This window comes from Chionomys nivalis, chromosome 19 (genome assembly GCF_950005125.1).
Source record: "Chionomys nivalis chromosome 19, mChiNiv1.1, whole genome shotgun sequence".
Classification (NCBI taxonomy): Eukaryota; Metazoa; Chordata; class Mammalia; order Rodentia; family Cricetidae; genus Chionomys; species Chionomys nivalis.
Window position 1 is genome coordinate 37,055,143 of NC_080104.1, and position 26,685 is coordinate 37,081,827.

General features: G+C 42.3%; 1 long non-coding RNA gene across 1 annotated transcript in view; it reads right to left on the reverse strand.

The window, feature by feature from the left end:
- Window positions 1–1,089: 1,089 nt before the first annotated feature.
- LOC130890497 (uncharacterized) overlaps window positions 1,090–26,685 on the reverse strand; it is a 71,983-nt gene continuing 46,387 nt past the window's right edge. Inside the window, exons 2-3 of the long non-coding RNA XR_009058760.1 lie at window positions 8,390–8,562; window positions 1,090–1,259 (exon numbers count right to left, since the gene is read on the reverse strand). This is a non-coding gene — a long non-coding RNA (uncharacterized LOC130890497). The remainder of the gene's footprint in view (window positions 1,260–8,389; window positions 8,563–26,685) is intronic.

Genomic DNA, 26,685 nt, shown 5'->3' on the forward strand with positions numbered 1-26,685 from the left:
GATAGCAAGTTCTGCCTGAGGCTCCTTCTTAAAAAAAAAAAAAAAAAAAAAAAGTAAAAGACGAACAAGAAGAAACAAACTGTCACTGGAGGTCTCCAGGCTAAGTGAAGAACTAGAATAATTTTAACACAAGCCAACCCCTTTCTACTTCACTTCTATACATAGAAGGAAGCATTGAGGATTTATACAAATTTTTCATCAAATTCTGCAGAACTTGAAATCTATGAAAAGGAATATTTGTCTTTAAGGGGGTGGGGGGAAGGAGATGATGCATGCATGCCTGTGTGCGTGCATGCGTAAATGAGCAAATTCTAGTTACAAAGTCAAAGGGTTACTGAGACCTCAACTCTCCCCGTGCCTTCCGTGAATCTCAAAGCGGACTGTTTCTGAGGCCAGAATCTGCTGCAACCACCAACTAAAAACCCCAAGATCTTGAGCTCCAAAATGCTTCTAACAGTTTTTAAGGACATTCTTTTTATTGATGGTCATTACGGGTCAGAACTGTGCCTTTCCTGGCATTGGGAATGGTTAGCCCTATGTCTTTCTAAAGTTTCACCACCACAAGAACTGAAGAATAAAAACTGCGCTCTTCTGAACTAGCAATCCCTGCCGATGCTCCTCCGAGCCCAAACCTAAGGCACTCAGGAGATAACCGTTGGTTTCTTTAATGAAACGCACAGGCGTTTTGCTTTGTTTTGTTTCCCTAATGTAAGGGTATGCTTACCCATGTATGATCTTTATGAGTTTATTTAGCAAGAAACCAAATATGTGCGGGAAACCCCACTTTCTGAGCGGCGCTTTAATTGTCGGTCATGCGTGTTCCACAGATTGTTACTGGATCTTTACAAGGTCTTGTGAGGAATGACTTTCCACCCCAGAAGAGGATAACATATCTTCATTGTTTATGAAAATGACAGCTCCTAATGGACCATATTAGCTTTAACACAAACTATTAAATCCCCTTCGTTAAGGCTGTCTGTGTTCTGTCCCGGCATCTCCCCAGCCCAGGGAAGTAGGTGCAAAGTCTTAACGAAAGCCGGGCACACACTGAGGCGATTAGAGATCACACTTTATTAGATAAGACTCAGGAGGATGTTTTTCTTGGGCCGCTCACAAACATTTTGAAAGAGTCGTGTTCCAGGTTTGAGGTCCGATGTTTCTTCCTCCCAAACTATGAGCAGCTGTAGCACATGACCTACTTCTGTAGGGCCCTGTAATGGTTTCCTTCCTCTGGCGGCATCAAGAGCCCTCCTCCTGCCCTGTGAAAAAAAAAGGGGGGGACAAATATTTTAATCCAAGCAAAATGCTGAAGCAGGTTTTGTTGGTTTCAGGGAAGAAACTCAATACAGCTCCAGCGTAGAGTGTAGGCCTCAAATTGGAACCATCTGGACTGCAGAAGGGCTGGGAGACCTTAGGGGAAGGCCGAGGCAGCCCTGCCCAGGGCTGCAGCTCATACACCTGCAGAACCGACCAGACTCTTGGCAAGTGGCTGGACTCACCCAGGACCTTGGTAAGGAAGCCTGAATGCATCCGCAGCTGCTAAAAAGGGTCACTCCAGCCCAGCCAGGGACCCATCTTTCTGTAGAAAGGAAGGCCTATGTGAGCTTCCAGGACACAGATGCCACCATCAGACAGAAACACATTTAACTTTGTTTCTCCCTAGCAGTCAGCCACAAAAGTCCTCAAGAAAGCATACATTGGTAGGTGTGTGTGTGTGTTTATTATTATTGTTATCTTTAAAGCTAAAGGGAGGAAAATGCATTAAAAAGGCAATGTGTGAATGACTGGTACCCTTCACAACATCACAGTTGTTTCTGTGTGTAGAGGGTTAATCCTTCTTATCATCTAGTTATGTTCCCAGCTGAGGAAAGCTGCTGCTTTTTCCTCTTTTCAAGGATGCTGTGGTAAACCAAGAGCCCCTCTTCTGAAAAGACATGCCAAGCAAAATATTTCTAAATGAGACACTTTCCAAAAAAAAAAAAAAAAAAAAAAAAAGACTGTACAAAGATTCTAAGATACCAGAGCTATGCTATGGAAAAACTATGGGAAAAAAACAAAACACCTTACTGTTATGTTGTCTATTAGGGCTGTAAACATAATTTTCAATGTTGCATTGGAAATCTGGGAGGGCTGAGGGATAAGAGCAGGGGCCATTTTTAGATAAGAGAGCCCAGGAGCTTTGCTCAATCAAGGATCAGGAATCTGATTCTTTAATTTGTAAAGTCAGTTCTGAATACAGGCTTTTGAAAAGGGAATGAGACCGAAAACTGGCTGAAACTGGCTGGGCTCGTGGCCGTCGCTGCCCCTTTAAAACACACGAATCTTCCAAATACTGGTTGATGGGAAGATATTATTTTCAAGCTGGGCTTTAAAATATTTACTATGGTGAGGAGCCCAATAAGACCAGTGTGGCCAGCACAGAACCCTAAATGTTAAGAACGACTGGACACTCGAGGACAGGAGCCCACAGCCATAGCCCTGAGGCGGAAGCTGACACAGGATAAAGCATCATTGGAAGACAGTGTTTAAAGGTCTAAAGGTGTACATTTTCCTGGTTTCTTGTCTTTTTTTTTTTCAGTGCTGAGGGATTGATGCCCAAGCCCCCTTTGCATTATAGGCAAGTGCTCTACCTAGACTCAGCTCTTAGCTAATCTTTTAAAAGAAGCCATTAGACCTCATGGTTTTGTTCATGGTAAGTACATTTATTGGATTATTATAATGAGATGTATTAACTCTTGGAAATTACATAGTCAAGATGTAGATAATACATATGAGGCACAAAATTACATATTTTTAGAAGAAAGAATTGTCGGCAAGAATGCTTTTTTTTTTTTTTTTTTTTTTTTTTTTAATTCCAGGAGGGAAAATAAGCACTGAAAAGCAATGTTTGGCTAGCGAGGCTCACAGAACATCCTGCATGTTTTAAAGCGTTCTAAGTATGTATAGTGTAGCTCTTCGAGGCATGTGGTGAGGGGTGGCATAGATGGGCTGTTTTATCTGGGGGGGGGGTTACATGCAGATTTCATCGCCAATCAGCTGAGAGGGGTGTGTATTCTTGCTCTCTCTCTCTCCCTCTCCCCCATGTTCCAAATTTATAAGCAAAAATCTAAAATCTAACTAAATCTTTGTTCTCTTTCCTCTTGAGGCTGCTTCACACCCCGGCCCACACACCCAGCTGCACCCAGAGAGCTCTTCCTTCGTTCCTTTACACCCAACATCCTCTCCACCACCGGGCAGCTACAGGGTGAGACCCAGTGGACCTCAGCTTGTCCTGTGAAGCATCCCTGGGAGCGAGAGGTCAGGGGAAGATCAAAGAACAAGCCAACCTGGGGTGGAACCAGAGCGCTTGTCCCTGCCACCAGAGGCTACTATTTTGTGACCTTGAAAGCAGGTTTGGGTTCCCTGGGAACCACCAGCGTTTGCTTCATTCACACATCTCTGTCAGTTTCCATCCATGCCGTGTCTGGGACAAGCCAGCCCTCCAGCTCCAGTGGAAGGTATAAATGGCTACATTCAGGGGATCAAGAAACACTGTGGCATGTCTTCATTTTTAAAAACAAGATTTGCTCTAGTCCACTTAGCCAACCCCCTCCCCAATAAGCAGTGATTTTTAACACTCACAAAGCAAAAAAGTCAACCTTCCAATGGCTTTTTTTTTTTGAAAAAAATAAAACACTGTTCTCAACAAGGGAGAACTGATCAATAGAGAATATAAACATATATATTTATACATAATGTATATATATATATATATATATATTACACACACACACACACACACACACAGAAAAGCCCACCCTGTTCTCAGTAAAATAAACAGTTGGGAGTGGATAATTTCAGATTGATTTATGAACTGGGAAAGTATTTCTGATTTCTTTAAAAAGGAAAAAAAATAAAACCACTGTTTTGGCCAACATGGTCAGGAGGTGATGGAGACTGGCTTCCCAGCCCATTGCTTGCCAACTCTTCCCTGCCTCGAAACTCACAGAAATGCATGATTAAAAAACTAGAATAAAACTCTCCAGTTGCCTTCAGCAAACCACAGCCCAGGATGGCGGAATGGAGCCAGCTTGCAGTGTAAGTACAGTTACTTGGCGCCTGCTAAAAGTACTGCCCCCTTCCTGTTTAATAATTAATTCAGCTTTAAAGCCCCAAGGATCTGGACTCAGCCCCCGATTCACGAAACAGTACAGAAACAAAATGCTTCCAGAACTGGAGGGGGAATAGAGGAAGGAAAAAATCTAACATTTCAAGAAACACCACCACATGGGGCCACCAAGCAGGGGAGGAGGGGGGCTGAGGGTGGAGGTGGCAAGAACTGGGGTGGAGAAGCATTTTTAAAAACACACAAAAGTGAGGTTATTCACGGCCACTGGCACAGGGAGTGGGATAGGTACAGTGAGCTGGAAGCCATCCATTCATTCGGGAAGCAGGCCTGGTGCCCTCAGGCTCATGGGGACGCAAAGGGTAATGGGCTAGGTCTCCAGGAAAGGAGATACCCAGCCTCACTCATTAGTGGTCTCTGCTCATTGGTCAGAGCATTGTGCTGGAAAAGGCATCAAAGGTGGATCGCAGTCTCTCACTGGACTCACCTTCCACACTACACCACCTGCCCTTAGATTCCAATTCCTCCCTCCAGGGAGAAAGAGTAGCCTTGAGAGGAAGCGGGAAGATACACACACACACAGACACACACAGCTTTGAGGGGAAGCTGGAAGACACACGTATACACTAACACACAGCCTTGAGGAAAAGCAGGAACACACACACACACACACACAGCCTTGAAGGAAAGCAGAAATACACACACACACACACAGAGCCTTGAGGGGAAGCAGAAAGAAACACACACACACACCAGACTTGAGAGGAAGCAGGAAGATACACACACACACACACAGAGCTTTGAGGGGAAGCTGGAAGACACACGCATACACTAACACACAGCCTTGAGGAAAAGCAGGAACACACACACACAGCCTTGAAGGAAAGCAGAAATACACACACACACACACACACACACAGAGCCTTGAGGGGAAGCAGAAAGAAACACACATGCACCAGACTTGAGAGGAAGCAGGAAGACACACACATACACACATATGAAGAGAGAAAGGCTTGCATTGCACTGTGCATTACAGAGCAAGCCAGGCACGTTCCCAGAAGTAACTATCCAACAACAGAAGTTAGCATCCAACATCACAGTAGGTTACTGCACCAAGAAGCCAGACAGTCAGTGGGGGCCTTGCATTATGCTTTGTGATTCTTATAAATCATTTGCTTTCTCTCGATGGCAGATAAAGGAATATACTGTGGACGCCAAAACCAGGTAGAGAAGCTTATCAAATCTCACACACACAAGATACAAGAAAATATATTTCCCGAAGAGCCCCACGAAGACCTACCTCCAAACACACAATCCAGTACCCAGCCCCACAGATCTCCTGCCTTATTCTAGGAAATCTAAATATCCCAGCCATTGTCCAGAGATGGTTCACAGGAACAAACTAATTAAATGAAAAGAAGGCCTGGGTGACCAACAAACAGAGGAAAGCTATTTAAACACCAAATTGTATTTACTTTCTGTTTGTTATTCTTATAAAGAAGATAAGCCACAGAGAGCTCACACGCATCCTTTGCAACCAGAGCTGAGAATTCTGAAGAAAGACATTGATAGAATGAGACGGTTGTGAGCAGCTAGACACGAGCTAGGTTGCTCTACCTAATCCTTAAAATGGATGCTTTTTGGGGTCTTCTATGATTGTCAAAACTATATGAATTTTCTTTGTGTTTTGCTTTATATGTTAATTAGTGGCAAAACAGTCACAGGTTATATGTCCTCTTTACCCATTCCTACCTGACTTCAGACTGCTGTTGATACTGTGGAAATGTGGCCACTCTCTTTTTTTAAAAAAAAAAAATAACATTTTTTTTTAATTCCTCCTAAATGACCCCTTAAAACTCTGCCAAACTGGCCAGGCGGTGGAGGCAGAGGCAGGCAGATCTCTGTGAGTTCAAAGCCAACCTGCTCTACAAAAGCTAGTTCCAGGGTAGGCTCCAAAGCTACAAACCCTGTCTAAACAAAACAAAACAAAACAAACTCTGCTAAAGCCAAACTGAGGTTTAAAATCCATTTTCAGTATTACACAATTTCTCTATTTTTGAATCAGTGGCTGTGTACTACTATTTTTGTCTTTTTAATCTCAAGCTAATGAGTCGAGCTTTCTCCTGCTCTTCCTCCTCCTCCTCTTCCTCCTCCTCCTCCTTTCCTTCTCCTTGACCTTCCTCCTCCTCTCACAGTGGGTTTGGTTACTGAGGAACTTAGCCTCACAGAAGTTACTCAGCTTCCAACGACCACGGGTTTCTCACCCATGAGAAGCAGATAGTTTTTCTTGGCATTTTGTCCACTGTGCAATAAGTTCAACTTGAGAGCAGTGAAGGATTGCCCTTCCTTCGCTGGCCATGACTCTCTCAAAGAATTACTTTGGAGCAGGTAATACTTTAACCTACCCGAGAAGTCACGAATGCTTCTCAGCTTCTTTTCGCTTTACGAATCTGTGAGCTTTTGAGAGTAGCAACAGAATTCCTATAAAAACCACATCCTGTAGTCCCCATCACACAGTGATGTATTGTGAAGCAAGCCCAGTCGCAAATCCTCTTCAGAGTAACAGATTGCTTTGTGACTAGAAAACTTACCTATCAGGTTATCTTAGAGAGAGACGGAGATAGCAAAAAGACAGACAGACAGAGGCATAGAGAAAGAGAGTTCAGATATTTCTATGAGGCCATGTGCTATGAGGCAAGGGCAATGGGCATTGAGCCCTGTCAGCTCCAGGCAGGTCCTGCACACAGGAAAGGCCGGCAAGTCACCCGCTCTGCTCCAGACCTCAGGCGTCAGGGTCCGTGGGTATGGGTATGGAAGGAGGACTGACTTCCTAATTTTGTCCACGTACATTTTAGGGAGCCCATCGTGGGGGCGAAAGAAGACATTGGGACACGGCCCATTCTAAATCGCCCAGGATACAGTAAGCGCTGAAACAGATATGAATCAAATGGGCTAGAAGCGCATGCGCTGTGAGCAGCTCAGTGAATTGTGGATGCGTCACCAATCCGGCTAGGGCTCAGGCACAGACCTCTCCCTGAAGGCTGACTGTTCTCTGCTCACTTCTGGCCACATGGTCCATTTGGCACAGTCTAGAGAGAACTGAAAATATTAGAACTGAAAATCTTGAAAGATAGGCCTCTGTTTATATGCATGTGCTCTGAAACAGAGAAAAGTTGTGACTCCATAATGAACAGAGGGCGCTAGCTCCACGTTTCATCCCACGGTATCTCGTTTATTTGCTTGAACAAGCGTACTCTGTTTAAATTCCACCCATCCAAGGCAGCACTATGGACAAAGAACTCCATCTCTTTCCTGCCTTTTGAAACCCCCTCCTTGCTCTTGGTTTTTCAGGGATGGGGTGTGGGTGTAGGAGTCCGGAGGAGCAGAGTCTTTACCCCAGTTTCTCTCATAAATGTGATTATTTCATTCAGGATATTATTAGTATAATAAATAATTTATTTGTTATACTAAATAAATGTGTATCTGTAAATCTCCTGATAGGTAGGGTTTGTGGCATTCACTTGCGTCAGCCACAAACAGTATTTAACTCAAGAGCCTGCAACAGTTATTACTATGCAACTCGGCAACTTGTATTACCAAGATGGACATTTTGCCTCTGGATTAATTTTCTAGAACAGCCACCTAAGTCCTATGAATGCAGAGAGGGAATGTCATGAGATCAGCGTGTTCCCAGAGCTAGTTTCTCCTGAGATCTTGCCTTGGTCTTCGTATGCTGTCTTCTCCCACAACTTTCCAGGGCCTTTCTGTGAATGGGGTTGTCTTGATCTTCTCTTCTTGCGTGGAAACCAGTCATACCGGATGTGCTCCCACCCCAGTGACCTAGGCTAAAGATCTCTTTAAAGAATCTTCCCCAATTGCAGTCACATTTGTGACGTAATCAAGGTTAAAAACAACATAGGGATTTGGGATGGGCACAATTAAGACCACAAAGGCCTCCACATCAGGAGAAACATGGCTTGCATTAGTATTTAGAAATAACAGATGCTCAGATCTGTACAGCTGGGTATATAAACGAAAGATTGGAAAGTAGACACCATCTAGACCCTTCGCGCATCTTCCCTAGGGCAAGTCACCATGTTCTCTGACAGCTCCACCCCTCCTGTCCTCCCTCTGCTGGGAATCAGACTCTTCAAGGCTACAGCTAAGTTTACACAAAGGAGTTTTATTCTAATATACTTGTGGGTTCCACTTGGGGAAGTTTTGAGGATAGCAGCAGTCTGCTTAAATAGTTCATCCAAGCCAGCAAGGAAGCTGACAACCTACCTTAGTCCTCTGATGACTGGATCTAGCACTGTGATTTACCTATTAAATGAGGGAAATTGGCTATTTCATACGCAGGCTCTAAAAGAGCTGATGGCGCCTTCTCCCTTAGGAATCCTCCCTTCGATGCATTGGGAGTGGCAGCTTGGAAGTCTTGTAGTGTTGGTGTACCACCCCTGCAATTACAAAATAGGGGAATGGGTTAATCATTCTAATTCCTTCTTAAGGTTTTAAAGATTTTATTTAAAGGCAATAATAAGTTTGCACTCAAAAAAAAATAATAATAATAAGTTTGCACTCATGTACCTTCCCAGTGTGTCTGTGTTAAGTTCTTGTAGACTCTCATTTGGGGATTTTAATAAACGTGTCAGCTCAAAGACCATCCTGAACGGCTTATAATTTCATCAGATATTGGTCACCACATTGCTTGAGCATGAAGCTTTTAAAGAAAATTAAAGTGAAAAAAAAGTAAGATCTGGTATTGGTTATTAACTCTGCCTCAGGGTGACTTCTCTTCAGGGGCGATTAAATATCAGCTCTGGGCTGTTAAGTTTAGTGGCTTCACTTGTAGGTGGCATATTTCTACCTCAAGGACAACCTCAACTCGCTTGACTGTGATGCTCAATGGCGGCGCTGAGGCGGCCTCTGCAAAGCCAGTCTGGTTTGAAACGGGAGATGGGACCATATCTCTGCGCTCTGACCTTTCTTCCTTAAGAAACAACTTTTGCTTTACCAGGTAAATGCCCTTTCTGTGGAATTTCCATGGAACGCTGGGGACATCCTGTGGTCAGTATGGCTAAAGGCAGCCGTTCTAAGCAAGGCTCTTGGGGGAATAAAGAGGCTTCACCCTGAAAATCCCAACTTGCTTTGCAAGACCAAAATATGAAAAAGAGAAAAAATAAATCATGAGAGAAAGGAAGGAAGAAAGAGAAAAGAAAAAAAATACTACTTTGTTGTTTCGACAACAGAAACATCACTTTTGTGAGCAACGCAATTACGTTCAGTGGATGTGAGCAGAACAATACCTGGTAACAACTGTTTTTGTTTAACTGAGATCATCTACAGCTTTATGGGCACCCAGGAGGAGGGCGGTGTTGGTGGGCGTTGCTCCTCAGTCCTACCTGCCTCTTACCATCTGTTGTTGCAGGGTAGCTGTATTCTGGCTCAACTTCTAGTCTTCCCTGGAACCAGGCTTCTGTGAAAGAGCACCCAGCATGGCTTAACGGGAAAACAGTGGGCATTTTGGCAGTTTTACACCACAGATAGTGCCCCAGTGGCACGGAATTGAAGCCATTAAGTTGTAAATGTGATATTGCACTTGACGGTTTCCCTTGGCAAAGCTCAGAGCCGCCCACACTGAATAGAGGCAGAGAAATGGAACTTGGGGAGAAAGCCAGCCACCAGAGAAGCAGACCGGAGGGGCTCATAAACGCATTTGTCAGTCATTTAGCATCCTAACTCTGCTCGGCACCCAGGCTACCAGGAGCAGGCAGCCCCACTGACACAAAGGAGAGCAGGCAGTGGAGTTGCTGTTCTTCTGTTTATTAAAAACGGATGGGAGCACTTGACAGAAAAATCAAACTTCTGGTCATGGCTCATTAATCCCTGTTGTATCTGTCAAGTGGATGTGCTCTGGGTTCCAATAAGCCTCCAGAAGTGAGTTCACTTCTAAGCTTGGACGTTTTCTCGAATTTTGAACGGGGAAGGACTTACAGTCACCTCCAAGGAGAGACAGACTCGGGACCTGTCTGGAACCCACCTCGTTGAAATAGGTATAAGCAAGTTGGTGTAAGAGGAAAGTGACGTGGTTAATACTTTTATTGCTGATATTTCTCATAATGCTCTTTAAAGGAAGTGGGAACGTAAGGCTGGGGGCCTGGCCTAGGGATGTTTGGCACAGCTCTCTGTGCTGGTACATGACTCTCGCAGACAGATCTTAGAGGGGCTTTGATGTGCTTGTGGTCACTCGGTCATGTAGAGCCCCGTATTAAATATTCTTTAGCGTCCTTAGCCAGTTATAGCAATAAGACCCTCCTCAACCCAAATGCTTACAGCAATGCAGAAGACGAGGCCAGCATCCCCTAGGCCCTTTCTTCAGAACAATTACTATTTATAGGGAAACAGAGTTTTTGAAGCCTTTGCTTTGGGCTTGTGGCATATTTACAGTTAACATTAGGGCCAGGAGAAGGGTAGGTTTTCCTGTTCCTTCAGGGCTGTGAGACTTCATGTTCCCGAGATTCCCAAAACAGCCCTACCTTATGTGTGTCAGCTATAGGGCATTTAACATATTCCTCACAGGGGCGCGTAAGGGTTAAATGGAATGAGGAGTCTAAATCTAGTCGGCCGAATGTGTGCCCTGTCAGAAGCACAAAGGAAGTTACTCTTCCCATCTCCCGCCGCCGTTAGTGCCACCCACACTTCCGGGAGAGGTGTGTCTGCCGGAAGCTGCCCTCTTTCCCCCTGAGAACTCTGGGAAGGGGCTTTACCGAAGCCTGAGGGAACTCATGCTTGTGGACTCCCTTCTGGTCTGGTTGCTGTGACTGTTTGAAACATAGGCTCGGCACTCAATAAGCAAGCATTGAACCCACGTTGGTGCTTACAGGAAACTCTCTAACTGGCTGGCTATCTTAACTCGGGAGCTTCAAAGTTAAAATAGGTGAACTCCCCACAGGAAACCCAAGGCTGGGGGCAGCCACAGCTCAGCGAGAAGCAGGGAATCGAACCGAGCACCTGCTACCCATTTGGGTTCAGCCTTGGAGCGGCGGATTAGCGGGAGCCATGCCTTCCAGCGCTTCCAGAAGAGGCCAGCACTTGTGTGCGCATTCCTGGTTCTTGTTTAGAATCATACAAGGCAGGTCAGTTTCTTTTCTTTTTTTTTTTTTTTCCTTTCTGTACCTCTAGAGAATTGAAACCACATCTCCTGAGTACAGAGCACAGTTCAGAGAGAAGCCAGAAACACAAATGATCTTCTTGTAAGATCCAAACTCCAATAAATCCTTCGGGAAATGCTCACTGAGAAGCCATGATGGTGAGAATAAATCTTGACGCCAGATCTAGCAGGAGCTAACTGGGAAGGAAGCCTGGCTTCTCCAATGGCAAACGTGCATGCTAGGCATCGAGGAGTTTGGAAGCCTAACTAACCCTAGGTAAAGCAACAGAGTTAAAACTGCTCCAGTGGCTTGAATTTGTGTTGAATATATGCCCCAGCATCCACGTGCTGGAGGCTGGGTGGCTAGTATAGTAGAATCGCAATAATAATTCTTTGAGGTGGAGCCTGTAATGAGAGAGAGTTGGGACACAGCAGCATTACTGGTGAAAGGAGTAATGCTGGCCCCAGGAGGGAGTTGGTTCTCTAGAAAGCAGGCAATTATAAACCAAGGTCACACATGCACTTGGCTCTTTTCCTTTCTCTACCAGGTTCCCATGAAGCCAGGGCATCCACCAGCAGCCAAATAGGTAGAAACACTTGATCTCTGTCTTCCAGCTTTCAACGGTGTAAGCTAAGTAAATCTCCTTTCTTAATTATTTACCCAGTATCATACACACTACTATAATAACACAAATAGCCGTAAAAAGCCACCAAAACAAGACAGAGCTCTCTTGGGGACCGTCAAGGGAGTTTTCTGAACTAAGAGATTTCTCTTAACTGGACCTTGGAGGACTGTTAGAGGGACAGAAGTGCCTACCACAGCACATTCCCCGTGGAGGGTTAGCTGAGCAGGGGCCAGGGGTCAGCACATTATAGCATATATACAGGAAGGAGTTTTAGTCAACTTACAAAGAATCCTCTAGAAACCTCAGCTTCGGAAAGACAAACTGGTCTGAGGAATGTTTTTGTATGGGTACTCTCGTCTTTCTGATCGCGTCAAAACCAGTTTGTCTCTGTGAAGAGGTACATCAATATCTGGGAATCTAATTTACACTGTGGGTTGTTTATTTGTTTATTTATTTATATTAGAACTCAACCCTGTTTATCCCTCCCTTTTGCACTGGGCCAGATGACGTGAGACTGGGGACCACAGGCCACAGCTCCTCCGTAAAGGGACATCGCAGCTGTGATCCATATTTTCTATTTTTATTAGCATATTTCTTATTTGCCCACAGCCTGATTTCTTTTGGGCTTGACACAATTTGCATGATTGAGTTAATCCAAGTGTGAAATGCAGTAGAGCCCCGATTCAATGGGTGGCCCAAAAGCAGCATGATTAGGACATAAAAGAGATGGAGCAAGGCTCTGCCCCACAATGCCAAGTGCAGACCCGCCACAGGAAAGGACTCAAACCGACCCACGGGACTGGACAGTGCTCCGAGGGCAAGCTGACTGTACGCAGCACAGGAATGCACTTTTCAAGGCCCTTCTCCGAATAGTTCCCAGGGTGGGTTTGATATTTGAAAAGAGCAAAGCGACAGTATCCAGGTAGGATCAAAATTCTGTAGCCCAAATCCAATGGCACTCTTTACAAAAGAGATCTGTTCACACATTGTGTATCTAGGCCCACATATCTATTTACACATACCTTTTATCTTAAAATGCCTTTAGGCTCATGGAAGAGCAGCACAGAAACATCCCTATTGCTCCATCTTCCACTCTTCCTAGTGCTAACATTCATCACCACAACATGAGGATCAAAACTGAGACATTAAAACAAACACAATACTAGTGGATGAGCTACTGATCAGAGGGAAATCTGAGTTATCCTAAATAAGATTACAAGGGTCAAGGGTGTTTGGTGATGAAAAGAGATGAGGAAGAGTAGCATCCAGAAGGAGTTGGGTGAGATGCCTGTAATCCCAGCATGAGGCAGGAAGGACTGTGAGTTTGATTCCTGCTTAGGCTATATAGAGACCTTGTGTCAAAAACAAAACAGAACAAAAATACCACCGTATTCGCTATGAGGCAACAATAGCAACAGCAAACTGTTCCACACTCTTAAATGTTATAAAAGCCTTGACCAAAATCATATGACCCTCTAGGCACCACCATACCCCTCCTCACATCCAGGACAGAAACAAGCACTGAGTGCCTTCCCATCACCAAACTTCCCCTTATCGGTATTGTCCTACCTGTCTCTTCTGTAGCCACAGAAGTTTGACACAAGGACTTACACTTTCCTTCCCCTGAATTTTTTCTTTTTAAATAAAAACGTTCTTCACTCTAAGCCCAGTGGATCTTCTGCGGTTTGCTACCTGACCCAACTGATGGTTCTGGCAACTCAGCTCAGGGTATGCCCTTTTCTGATTAGCAAATACAACGACTCAAGGCATCCCAACGCAAGACTGATCTGATTGGGTGCTGGAGAGACAGATCAGTTGCTGTTTGCCATGTGTGTTTGCATGGTGACCTGAGCTCAGGTCTCAGAATCCATGTACGGTAGTTGGTTACGGTGGTGCTTGTTTCTACTCCCAACACTGGGGAGACAGAGACAGGATAATCCCTAGCCTATCAGAAGCAGTAATTTCCAGTCTAGTGAGAGACCCTGTCACAACAAAAGGAAAAATCAGGTGTACGGCCCCTGAGCTAAATCTGAGGCTGACCTCTGGACTCTCCACAGACACATGCGTATTTGCAAGTACATAGGCCTATGAACAACTGACTTGCTTTGTCGCTACAGACTTCATTCAGCTGACTCCAATTTTCCTAATAATGCTGTTGTATTCATTTTGAGAGAGATATTTTACCCTTACCCATTGTGATAATTATTTCAAGCACAAAATGAGTTGTTTCAAATTTTTTTAAAAAATTAGTATATATGCATGCCTGTATATGAATACCACCAGTGTTCAGGTGCCCACAGAGACCGACCAGAAAAGGAAGCTGGAGTCATAGGTGTGCTGGGAACCAAACTTGGGTCCTCTGGAAGGACAGTGTCCTAGTTTGCTTACCGTTTATTTCTAATGATAAAACACATGTGACCAAAGGCAACATGGAAAGGAAAGGGATTATTTTGCTGGCACTTCCATATTATGGTCCACCATTGAGGGAATTTAGGGCAAACATATAAGGCAAGAACCGGAAGCATGAACTGAAGTAGAGACCATGGGGAAACACTGCTAGCTTGCTCCTGGGGTTTATGGTCTGTTCCTTTCATATCCCTCCCAGGGGTGGCACTGTTCACAGGGCTCAGGGCCCTCTCACACCAGTTATTAGTTAAGGAAATGCCCCCTACAGACTTTTCTACATACCAATCTGACGGGGAGATTTTCTTAAAGGAGATTTCTCCTTCCACATTAACCCTGGCTTCTATCATGTTGACATAAAACTTAACTGGAGCAAGCAGCAAGTTCTCTTAACTTATGAGCCATCTCTCCAGCTCTCCTCCCCCAAGCAGCCAGCTAAGCAGATCCCAAGAGCCTTGCACTGGCACTGTACCCAGCCTGGGCTGCCCAGTAGTTTCTGGAACATTGAGAAGGCCACAGTGATAGCTTCATGGATCACTGGTGAGTCTGTGGGAAGTCAGTTGATTTTGGCTGTGAGTGCAGCTGTCCTCAGACTCCGGTAAAGTTCCTCCAAGGGTGTCATGAGGACATTCAAAGAGCAGTGTACAACACAAGGTCCTGCAAGTCCCCTTTATTTTATACATACAGTCTGTTAGATCACCATAGTAATTAATCCCACTAATTGCACTTTTAATAATTTCTTTTATTGAGTTATAGATTTTTCTCTGCTCCCCTCTCTCATCCTCTTCCCTCCCCTTCTACCCTCGCCCATGATGACATTGCTCCCAATTTACTCGGGAGATCTTGTCTTTTTCTCCTTCCCATGTTGATTAGATCCATGCATGTCTCTCTTAGGATCATCTTTGTTGTCTAGGTTCTCGGGGATTGTAAAATGTAGATTGGTTTTTCTTTGCTTTATGTCTAAAAGCCACTTATGACTGAGCACATATAATATTTGTCTTTCTGGGTCTGGATTACCTCGCTCAATATGATATTTTCTAGATCCATCATTTGCTCGCAAATTTCAAGATGTCATTATTTTTTTCTGTTATGTAGTAGTTGTGTAAGTGTACCACATTTTCCTTATCCATTCTTCAGTCGAGGAACATACCGGTTGTTTCCAGGTTCTGGCTATGACAAATAATGCTGCTGTTAACATAGTTAAGTACAAGTCTTTGTGGTATGATTGAGCATCCTTTGGGTATATATGCAAAAGTGATATTGCTGGGTCTTGAGGAAGGTTGTTTCCTAATTTTCTGAGAAATCACCATACTGATATCCAAAGTAGCTGTACCAGTTTGCACTCCCACCAGCAATGGAGGAGTGTTCCCTTTATCCCACAACCTCTCCAGCATAAGTTGTCATCAGTGTTTTTGATCTTGGCCATTCTTACAGGTGTAAGAAGGAATCTCAGAGTTGTTTTGATTTGCATTTCTCTGATGAGTAAGGATATTGAACATTTCCTTAAGTGTCTTTCAACTATTTGAGATTCCTCTGTTGAGAGTTCTCTGTTTAGATCTGTACCCCACTATTTATTGGATTATTTATTCTTTTGATGACCAGTCACTTGAGTTCTTTGTATATTTTGGAGATCAACCCTCTAGTAGTTAATGGCTGCCAGAGGAGGGAGAGAAGTCTGTAGCATAGCCACTGGGAAGGTGCCCATGCTCTTGTAAGTAACTCCACACCTATGCTCCCACAGGATCACAGACAGAAGGCATGACGGTGGGAGGGGACTAGCTGGGAAAGAAGAACAACAGTGGGAATAGGAGAGGGAAAGAGCTCAACAGGAGGGATAGGATCAAAATACACCGTGTACTTGGAAGAAAGTATCATAACGGACCCGTTGCTAATTAGGTGTAATACATAATAAAAGCATTTTAAAATTACTATGTTGAAATCATAAAAGTTTAAAAGTCATCTGCAGATCTTATACCAGTTCTGATTTCCTTCTTCAGGAGATGTCCACGAATAGCTGGACTTCCAGATCTTACTGTGAACAGATTCTTAAATTTTCTTGGCATATAAATTTTAACAAGAGGGTCCTGAGTTTAATTCCCAGCCACCACATGGTAGCTCACAACCATCTGTAACAGAATGCGATGCCCTCTTTGGGCATGCAGGCACATATAATACACATAAATAAAATTTTAAAAAAAGTTTTAGCAACAGATGCAATTTCTTTAAGAATTAACCTTCAACTTCTGGGAAAGGAAAACAAAGAGGGAAACAGTCCATTTTAAGGGAAAATTTCTCTATTTACACACTGGCTAATTCTCAGCAGAAACGTGACTTGTCAAGGTTGGGTCTGATGGTCAAGGTCCATCTGGCATGAGCTGTGGCTGGGCCATGGGCTGCATGAGGAGGCCCAGGCCATTTCAGGACAGAGGCAGAATCTGAGCTTCTCCATCCTGCCTGGACTCCTCTGCTTGGCACTTTTCAGTCACCCATCACCTGTTTGGACTTAGATTTTTAAAACAGAGGAACCCTTCCCTTTTTAATTCAAAGAACTGAAGGAAAGGTTGTCCTTCCTAGGATAAGTAAAGAAATAATTTAAAATGGTTTTATGTCTTCTTATAAAATACAAATTATGTACAAAGATATAAAACAGTGAGCCCCACTACTCATCAGCTAACTTCAATAATTAATAATCAATTAGAGACCAAACATGTGAACTCTACTTTGTGGTCATCATGCACTAAATCATATTGGGTTTAAAAAAATTGTACCAATTCATCCCAGCATAAAAGTCATTCAAGTAAAGGCTGTAAGCATTCACTACCATATTGCCAACCATCTGTATTTTGTTTTGTGGCAGATCCCAGGACCCATCCTGCCTCTATACTGGTCAAACAACTTCCCACTTCCTCCTCCCCTCAGACCCTGGCAGCCTCCACTTTTTTCTCTATTTCCTTGAGTTTGGTGGCTTTACATACTTTCCTATAAGTAGGATGGTGCAGTTTTTTTTTTTTGTGACTAACTCACTTTATTTAGCAAAATGTCCTGAAGAGTCTTCATGTAACTTGTGACAGATTTCCTCCTTTTCAAAAGCTGAACAATATTTCATTTTACATGTAGCCCATACTTCTTTTACCCTTTCATCTGTCAAAGGACGGTGTCCATCTCTTGGACACTGAAAATTCCTACAGTGAATAGTTATACAAGTATTTCCCTGAGCCAGATGTGGGTTTGCAGGGTGTGTGCCTTGAATGACAATGCCCCCCATAGACTAAAGTATTTGAATGTTTGGTCAGTAATTGGTGGAACTGTTTGGGAAGGATTAGGAGTGTGGCTTTGTTGGAGGAGGTGTGTCACTGCGGGTGGGCTTTGAGGTTTCAGACATCCACACATTCCCAGTTCTGTCTCTGTCTCTCTCTCTCTGTCTGTCTCTGTCTCTGTCGCTCTGTCTCTCTCTGTGTCTCTGTCTCTCTCTCCTATATTGCAGAGAAAGATGTAAATTCACAGCTACTACTCCAGTTCCTTGCCTACCTGCCTGCTGCCCTGCACCCTGTCATAATGGCCATAAATTCTAACCCTCTAGAAGTGTATCAAGGTCCCAATAAATACTTCTATGTGTTGACTTGGTCCACATCTTGTGACTAGAACTGAAAAGTAACTAAAACATTCACAGAAACAGTGTATGAGTATTTCTCCCTTCTCTCTCTCTCTCTCTCTCTCTCTCTCTCTCTCTCTCTCTCTCTTTCTCTCTCTCACTTTCTCTTTCTCTCCATCTTCCTTTTGGTGGTACTGTGGATCCTACCTAATCCTTGTATACACTAGGTAAGGATTTACCACTTAATTATCTTCCTGACTTCCTAATGTCTTCCTTATTTTTTGAGATAGAATCTCTGCATTTTGTCCAGAATAGTTTTAAACTCATTCTGTACTGAGGGAAGTCTTGAATTTATAATCCTCCTGCTTCAGTTTTCCAAATATCTGGGCTCACAAGTATGTGCCACTAGGCCCAGATCTTCTTCCTTTTGTTTTTGTAGTGTCCGTGTATACAGGTAGCAAGTAATAGTTCATTATGGTTTGATTTGGTTTTTCGAGACGTTTCTCTGTGTAACAGTCCTGGCTGTCCTGGAATACTTACTTTGTAGACCAGGCAGACCTCAAACTCACAGACATCTGACTGCCTCAGCCTCCCAAGTGCTGGTATTAAAGCAGCCACCACCGTCTGGCTTCATTATGGTTTTGATTGCTGTAATTAATGAAGATGTAATTTCATATGTTTATTGTCATTTGTATAAAAGAAACATTTATTCAGATAACTACTCCATTTTAAAAATAAAATTTGGTCTTATGCTATTGAGCCCCAGTCCTGGAAGTTCTTTTTGTTTTTTTTGTTTTTTTGTTTTTTGTTTTTTGTTTTGGAGACAGGGTTTTTTTCTGTGTAACAGAACTGGTTGTCCTGGAACTAGCTCTTGTAGACCAGGTTGGCCTCAGACTTAAAGAGATCCACCTGCCTCTGCACCCCAAGAGCTGGAGTTAAAGGCATATACCACCACCACCTAGTTCGAGATTTCTTTATTATGTCCTGGTGGCCCTGCTTTCTGACATGATTTGCAAACATTTTCTCCCCTCCTGAAGACTTCTCGTTATTTTGCTGCTTATTATACAGAAGTTTTCAGGTTTGGTTTAGTCTCCGTTGGTTATCTTTGCTTTTGTTGCCTGTGCTTTTGGTGTCAGACCCATGAAATCATTACCAAATCCAACATCATGCTGTCTCCCTCTAAGGTTTGTTTTGTGAGTTTTATAGTTTCCAGTCTTATTGCTATGTCTTTGCTCCATTTTCAGCTCGTTTTTATACATGGCATGAAGGGAGTTCCCAGAAGTTCTTATTCTGCATATGATGCCCAGCTTCCCCAGAAGCGTTTGCTGGAGGGGCTGTCTTTCCCCGCTGTGTAGTCTTGGTAACATTGGCAGTGATGTGACCATATGCATGCAGGGAATATTTATGGGCTCTCTGTCATTCCTTGGAGCTCTCCTCACAGTTTTCTCTTTGAAACTTTGAACTCTTCAAGAATGTTTAATTTTCATGTACTTGCGAATTCTCCAGTTTTGCTTTTATTTTTGATTTCTAATTTTATCCTGTGGTGACGAAACAAGATCCTTGGTGTGATTGCAGTATTCTTACATACATGAAAACATGTTTTATGGCTCACAGTAATGACCAATCTTGGAGAATGTTCTATATGCATGAGAAGAATGAATATTTCACTGTTGTAGTGTTCTGTGCCCATGTATGTCTGCTAGATTCCACAGTCTCTACTGTCGATTACGCCCTCTGCTTTCTTACTAGCATTCTACCTGTTTGCTTTATCCATTGTTGAACATGGGCCATTACAATGCTTTATATTATTCTGTTATTCTCTCTGTTTCTGTGCAGTTCTGTCAATGATTGCTTTATATTATTTGAATGATCTGATGTTAGATGCAAACATCACTGTTATTGTAATATCTTCCTAGAAAAATTACTCTTTTATCATTATATAACATCATTTTTCCCTTATGACAGTTTCTAACATAAATTTTTATACCATATGAGACCCCTCTTTGCCTTTTTGGTTACTGTTTTCATAAAAATAATATTTTTCCATCCTTTTATTTCAGCTTTTATGTGTACTGCATTCTTTTAAAAAAATGTTCTATTTTTATTTGTGTCTATATGTGCATGTGTCTACTTACATGAGAGGAACGTAGAAGAGAGTGGCAGTTCGCTGGAACTGGAATTACAGGTGGTTGTGAACTGCCCATTACGGGTGCTGGGACCCAAACTCAGGACCTCTGAAACAGAGGCTAGTGCTCTTAACCTCTGAGCTGTCTCTCCAGCTGTGCCCTTAATTTTTAATTCTAAAGTAAATCTCTAAAGAAAATGTAATAGCTGGATTTCTTATTTCCTTAGCCTCTTTAATTTTTTTGATTGAAGAATTCAATTCATTTGCATTTAAAGAAATTTGATTGGAAATTGCTGTTTCCATTTTGTTAATTACTTTCTGTTTGTCACAGTGATTTTTGTCTTCTTTTTCCCTCTTTCATTTCTTTTCTTTGTGTTTTATTGGTCCTTTGCGGTAACATGCTTTTATTATTTCTTCATTTCCTTCTGTATATCTGCCATAAAGAATTTTTAATGGTTGCCATGGGGCTATTATAAAATATTCTGTAACAAACATTTTAAGCTGATAACTTCGGTTTAAACTCTCAATTCTTTTACATTTCCCCCATAGAGAATTTATGTTAGTCAAGTGACAAATTATAATCACAGGTACTTGCATTCATTTAACATAGTTTTGTAGGGTTTTTCTTCTTCAGTTTTTGAAATTTTGTATTATCAAGTGGTTTATGCCCTATCATTACTATATTATAACATCTAGTGTTTCTATTTATTATATTTACCTTTAGTAATGAGGTTTATTTTTAAAATATTTTTCCATTATTTATTTTTTTATTTAATGTGCATATAAATTATTTATATTTATGTTTTACCTACATGTATGTCTATATGTGGGTGTCTGACTCCCTGGAACTGAAGTTACAGGCAGTTGTATGCTGTCATGTCGGTGCTGGGAATTGAAACCAGGTCTGGAAGAGCAACTAGTGCTCTTAACATCTCTCCAGTTCCAAGGTTTATATTTTTTAAATTTTTTTATCCATTTTATATTCTGTTTAATTTTCAACTAGAAGGTTTTAAGCACGCCATTTATAGTTAAATTCTCTTGAATTTTAAACAACGTATTATACTTGCATTCTATCTAGTACAGCTTTCTTCAAATCAGTAGGATGTACTATACTTCTACTGTAGATTATTTATATTTTCTGCCACTATGTTACTGATTAAGTAATTACGCTTTAAATATTTAACATAGGTTTTCACCTTAAACATATTTTTTTTACTGCTTTAGAAATAATACCATTCAAAATTTTCACCTTCTCCCCTCCTCCCATTTCCCTCTCACTCCCCCCACTCTCCCTCTCTCCTCCCCCTCCAATCTGAAGAGAGGGCAGGGAACCCTGCCCTGTGGGAAGTCGAAGGCCCTCCCCCCTCCATCCAGGTCTAGGAAGGTGAGCATCCAGACTGTGATCCCAAAAGTCAGTACATGCAGTAGAATCAAATCCCAGTGCCATTATCATTGGCTTCTCAGTCAGCCCCCATTGTCAGCCACATTCAGAGTCCAGTTTGATCACATGCTCGTTCAGTCCCAGTCCAGCTGGTCTTGGTGAGCTCCCTTTAGATCAGCCCCACCGTCTCAGTGGGTGGACGAACCCCTTGTGGCCCTGACTTCCTTGCTCATCTTCTCCTCCTTCTGCTCTTCATCTGGACCTTGGGAGTTTTTTTAATGTTTTTATGTTGCTTTTTAGTATCTCTTCATTTCAACTTGAAGAACTCCTTCTAGCATTCCTATCGGGCAGTTCTAGCGTCAGTGAGTATTTCCAGCTTTTGTTTATCTGGAAGCCTTTATATTTTCATTTTTGATAATGTAACTTGGGAGAATATACTATTCTTCGCTGGCAGTGCTTTGAACATAAATATATTGTTCTTCTTCCATCCAGCCCTTGTTGGTTTGAGCTAAGAAAGCTGCTAACCATGTAGAAGTTCCCTTGCATACAAGTTGTTTCTCGTTACCAGTCTTCTGCCTCGTTTTTGGCTGTTTGATTATACCGGTTTTTGGTGTGGGATTTTTTTTTTCTTCTCTTTGAAGAAGTCCATTGACTTTCTTGATTTGGATATCCTCTTTTTTTTTTTTCTTTCTTTCTTTTTTTTCTCAGAATTGGGATGGTCTTAGATACCATTTCTTTAAATTAGCTCTTTGCTCATTTCTTTCTTTCTGGAACTCACCTGATGCATGTGTTAGCCCCGCTAACTTCATCAGCTCTCTGCTTATTTCATTGCCTAGACTCAAGCAAGACAGGCCAATCGTTTTGGTGGTCCCTTGACAGGACAAAATAGTAGATAGGATCCCTACTCTTCTTGTTTTCTCCCTAGGCAACAGTGGGAACTCATAGAGATTTTTGCTGCTGTCATTTGTTTGCTTTGAAACAGGCTCTCTTACTGCAGCTCACACTGACTTCAAACCTGTAACCCCCAAGCTCAGGCTTCTGTGTACTGGGATTATAGGTAGGTGCCCCAAGATAAGCTGCAATGAGAGGTTCTTATATATGCCATGCTGCGTTGAGAGGAGAAACTCTAGTAAGTTCTCTGCTGTACTCCGATGCAACTGGCTTTATGCTCCCATAAGACAGTTCTCAGTGGAAGAAGGCCGCTCCAGGAATCCCTGTTCTACAATACACTAATGTTAGTGTTTTTTAGAGACAGGGTTTCTTTTGTAGCCCTGGCTGTCCTGGAACTCGCTCTGTAGACCAGGCTGACCTCGAACTCACAGAGATCCACCTGCCTCTGCCTCCCAAATGCTGGGATTAAAGGTGTGCACCACCACTGCTCAGCTGATGTGATTTTTTTTCTTACACTGAATTGTATGATGTTGTAATAAGAAGCGGCGGGATTCTCCCAGCATTCTGTTCTGTTTACTCCGCCTATCTTAATTCTACCCTATCAGAGGCCAAGCAGCTTCTTTATTAATTAACCAATGAAAGCAACAGATAGAAAGATGACCCACCTCCATCAGTATGAGAGCAAATACAAGACATTGGTGTACATTTAAAACAACAACAACAAAACAGGGTCTCACTATATATCCCTGACTGGCCTGGAACTCGATATATAGACCAGGCTAGACTCGAACTCACAAAACTTCCACCTGCTGGGATTAAAGAATGCATGCCACCACACACAGCCATGTACATGTTTTTTTTAAAAAAAAGATTTATTTATTATGTATACAACATTCTGCCTCCATGTATGCTGGCGCACCAGAAGAGGGCACCAGATCTCATTACAGATGGTTGCTGGGAATTGAACTCACGACCTGTGGAAGAACAGCCGGTTGCTTAACCTCTGAGCCATCTCTCCAACCCAATGTACATGTTTTTTTGAGACGGTCTTATGCCACCCATGCCGGCCTCAAGTTCATTACATAACAGAGGCTGGCTTCAGGCTCTTGAAGGAGTGGGTTACCATGCTCAGCATATAATTTCGTTCATAATTATTTCAGAAAATATCCCTGGAAAATACTTAATCATGGTTATACCCAACAAAATTAGAAAGCCTTTGATATGTTAAAGTTCCAATTACCATTAAAATTTTTTACATGGGTGTTTGATCGTCCTCCCTCTGCAACACAACCTTTTTTATTCTTCTATTTTTGTCTGTTGAGAAAACCAATTTGTTTCTTTCTTAAAACTTTCCACAGTCATGATTTGCAATGCACATTTGTGACAGCTTTTATTTTGCTGCTATTGTTTTGGTTTGATTTTGGAGACAGGGTCTCAAGATGCAGCGTAGGGTGTCTGGGGACTCACTGTATAACCCAGGCTCACTCCCAACTTGTAATCCTCTTGCCTTAGCCTTCCAAATGCTGGACTTGCAGGCCTGTATTACACACACACACATGCCCACACACATGCACACATGCACATACGCATGCACACACACACTCACACATCATGATGTCTCTCATTGTGTTCATTTGTACTCTGTATCCCCTATACACTGACAGTTACGTTTTGAGAGTTAATGAGATTTAAGTTTGTGTGGAACTCTTCCCGTTATGTCACTTCAGAAGACACGTGACTGTCTCTCTTATGTGATAGTGACTTTGACAAATGGGCTTAGGCATTGTCAGACAGATTTACCCATGACGATGTTCCATCCATCAACTGTGCTTTAGCGGTCATTAATAATCATTGGCTAGATTGATTCTTTCGTTTAAGATTTTAACATGAGGTCCAGGTGACGGCTCAGCCAGTGAGGTACATGTCTGGCAAGCGGGAGGACCAGAGTTTGGACTCTCAGGACACATATGAAAAGCTGAGCATAGCTGCATGTGCCTGTAACCCTTGCCTTGAGGGTTAGGGCAGCAAAGACAGACAGAACTTTACAGCTCACTGGCCAGCCAGCCTAGCCAAACTGATGGCCTTCAGTTTCAATGAGAGATCCTGTTTCAGAAAATAAATGGAAAATGATTGAGGAAAGACGCATAGTGTCTCAAATTCTTGTTTGCTTTATTGGTATCAAGTGTGATTTTATTTCATGGAGTGGTGCTTAAATCACATTTAAAAAAAAAAAAAAGTAGTTGGTTAACTCCCATAACATTTATACCATTATTGTACCAGTATATCTTACAAGCAGATATCTGTTATTGACCACAGGGTTTACAACTGAGTTATATTTATGATTATTTTTCTCTTGTAGCATGCAAGGAACTTTCAGTGTCATGAATCCTAGTCAGTAGGGGCAAAGCCTCTTGTTGGGCATTGTTTCAATTTTCCATGTCTAATAATATAAGTAAGTAATTTCTTCAGTAATAGGGACTTACCGTCATGTTGTGGAGGGTAACCAGTGGCCTTGGCAACAGTCTGTGATATTTGAAGGGGGATCAATGGGCATCCTTGGCCAACAATGCAATAAAATACCTCCTTCCTGGCACTGGAAGTTAGACTTAATGGCATAGAATGTCTAGCTTGGGCATTGTCCACCTGTATATGGTGACTCCATTTAAATTCCTTTTATATATGTATTTATTGTAGGAAGCTCCCACAGTAGTCAGTTTCCATATGGATTCTCAAGTGCCTCTGGTGTAAATTGTTTCTCCAAGTATTCCTTCTTTTACCCTGACCTCCCATTTAACCCTAGATTCCCCTTTATCTCTTTATAACAATAGATTCCAATTCTCTCTCCTTCCTTCCACTATATTCTAATTTCTCCTAGGAAGAGCTTCTCATCCTGTTGCAGAATATTCGAGCAATCTGTGTAAAAATGTGTCGATGTCTTACCTTGCCTGCCTAAGGTACCTGATTGATTTAATAAAGAGTTGAATGGTCAATAGCTATACAGGAGAGAATAGGTGGGACTTCCAGAGAGAGAGAAAAAAAAGAGAGAGAGGAACTTAGGATGAATCTCAGGATGCCAATGAGTCATGAAGAGAGGCGGACAGACAGAATGGAGGAGAGGTAAAAATCCACATGGCAGAACATAGATTAATAGAATCAGGTTAATTTAAATGATAAGAGCTTCTGGGAATAAGCCTAAGCTAAAGGCCAAGCTTCATAATTAATAATAAGTCTCTATGCCGTTATTTGTGGGCTGGCAGTCCCAAAAGAAAGACTGACCACATCCTTCCCTTTGTCCCTTACCAGCTCCTTAACCTCTGTGGTTATTTTGATTAGAATTACATCTCTCAAGAACGAGAAATTTTCTGCCTCCATCATCTTGAACATAAAATAAGAATAAGACATCTGCTTTACTTTCCTCAAAAGGATATTAGGTGGGTGCCGAAACAAGTAACTTTAGTTCATCGTGATTGAGAAGTTCCTGTTACAAGTTACAATGTTCATTATTGGAGCCGGATTGAAATGAGGCTTTCGTTAGGATACGAGTCATTAATAACTAGCAGAAATGGCATGATGACTGTGGTGGTACAGAGCTGAAGGTAGGAAAAGTAAATACGGAGGGGCTGAACCCAATTCAAGCATTCGGGCATTCATCTTGGGTAAGTGCCTCTCATGCTCATGTTCCTTATAAAGCACCATGTGAAATATGGATGACATTTTGCAGCGGAATGTTGGAGCAGATTATAGGAGATTTCTAATTAAAAGTCATCGGTTCACCTCTGAGCACAGTGATACGTATTTTAATCCCAGCATTCAGGAGGCAAAGCAAGGCGAATCTCTATGTTCCTGGCTACCCAGGGATACTTTGTGAGACCCTTTCTTTAAGGAAAAAAGAAAGTCAGAAAAAGAAAGATCCATTGTCTCTGATTTATGCTCCAGAAAAGGTACCCGAATCGTTTCCTGGTCCCTCTTGAATCTGAATTTCTCTTTCATATAGGCTATTTCTAAATCGTTTGTAAGGTAATAACATTTATATAAGCTGAGAAATCACCAAATTCAGGGTGCATCTCTAGGAAGTGCCAGATGACTTCTCCAAATTGTGACTTCCCACACATGCTGCAAGATGCTGTCAGAAGCATTTAACACGTACACTGTCTTTCACTTCTGAGGGACATTTTCTTTTCAGAATACAAAATAATGTGAGACATTCTAAATGGTGCATTTAATATATCAGTGCAAAGATAGATTAAATCCCAGCAATACTCACTATGCACATAACCTTACGGCTCACTTGAAGCCCTCCTCATTCTAAGATGGCAATACGAAAGTGTGGATTCTGTGAAATGAGAGAGAATGAAGATGAAAAATTTCTAAAAAGGATTCTTAAACCTTGAAGATGCTGCTGAGAGTTCTCG